Source organism: Phalaenopsis equestris, unplaced genomic scaffold (genome assembly GCF_001263595.1).
Source record: "Phalaenopsis equestris unplaced genomic scaffold, ASM126359v1 Scaffold214030, whole genome shotgun sequence".
NCBI lineage: Eukaryota > Viridiplantae > Streptophyta > Magnoliopsida > Asparagales > Orchidaceae > Phalaenopsis > Phalaenopsis equestris.
The window spans coordinates 47,139-48,625 of record NW_018232834.1 but is presented as its reverse complement, the minus strand read 5'-3'; positions in this window follow the sequence as shown (position 1 = coordinate 48,625).

Genomic DNA, 1,487 nt, shown 5'->3' with positions numbered 1-1,487 from the left:
TGTGAAGCTACCTGGATCTTTAAGCTTTTTAGGAAGTTTTTTCTAAATTATAGCACTACACTCCTTACTAAGTGCAACAGTCTCATTATCTTCAACAGTCTCATTATCTTTGAACTTCAAACTTTCTTTTCCTGTAAAGAATATCCTTCATAAACTTCACAAAGCTTGGAATTTATTCTAAGGCTTCAGCAAATGAAATATTAATTGTGAGCTTCTTAAAGATTTCTAAAAATTTTGAAAATTGTTTATCTAACTTTTCTTGACAAAGTATCTGAGGAAATGGAGGTGGTGGTCTTTCCAAGTCAATTTTAAGTGGAGAAATAGGTCTCTCTATACCTTTTAGAGTGTCTTCTTCAAGCTCTTCAATCTCTTCTCTCTTGAATTCAATCTCTTTTTGAACTCTACCTTCCAACTCTCTTCCGCTTCTAAGTTGAAGGGCTTTTACTTGCTCTTTATTCTAGTCTTTTGGATTTACTTATGTATTACAGGGAAGTGTTCCTTGGGATCTATTAATTAATTAATTTTCTTTTTAACCCTATTGGTTCTCAATATTTCTAATTTTAGCTCCTTCAGTTTGTAACTGATTTCCTATTTGTAACACCACTTCTTCTATAGACAATTTTCTCTTTGAGTTGTGGATTACTGTTAAAACTTGGAGGATAAGTAGGTCTATAATTACTATTACCTTGGTTGTTACAATTTCTAAATGGGTTAGTTGAAGGGCTTTTACTTGCTCTTTATTCTAGTCTTTTGGATTTACTTATGTATTACAGGGAAGTGTTCCTTGGGATCTATTAATTAATTAATTTTCTTTTTAACCCTATTGGTTCTCAATATTTCTAATTTTAGCTCCTTCAGTAGAATCTACCATTTGGCCTAATGAATTCTCTTCAATCATTGCAACTGGTTGAGAAAAATTCAATTTACCCTTACTAGAGATGCTATAAAAAATATTAGATAATTTAAAGTTTGAATAGACTTGAAGACGAGCTAGGTAGTGAAGATACTAACTCTCACTCTAGAGTTCCCTCCTCTCCCTCCACCTAGGGGCTAACATCTCTTATCAAAACCTAAAACTATAAACTAGATTGGAGGCTTTAACCTATCACTCTAAATTCTTCTAATTCTACACCTTTCAAAGTTTATTTCCCTGTTTATTTGCACTCAATCATATGAATTACAATCTCATCCATACAATCTCATGTGATTCTTACTATTAGCTGAATTAGAAAATACCATCTCAAATCTTTACATGTTCTCACAATAAATATTAACATCTTAATTGGTCAAATCAAGAAGTAAATGAAGTAAAAGATTTAAAATCATCACAAATTATTCTAACAATAAAGATTAATACTTCACACAAATTCCATCCAATACTTAATCACTTATCATTTTAAGAAAAAAGTTAATGAAAACTACTCAGATTTCACTCAAGAAAATACAACCACACATGAGTTTAAAAGTAGAAATCAAATCATGCAAAC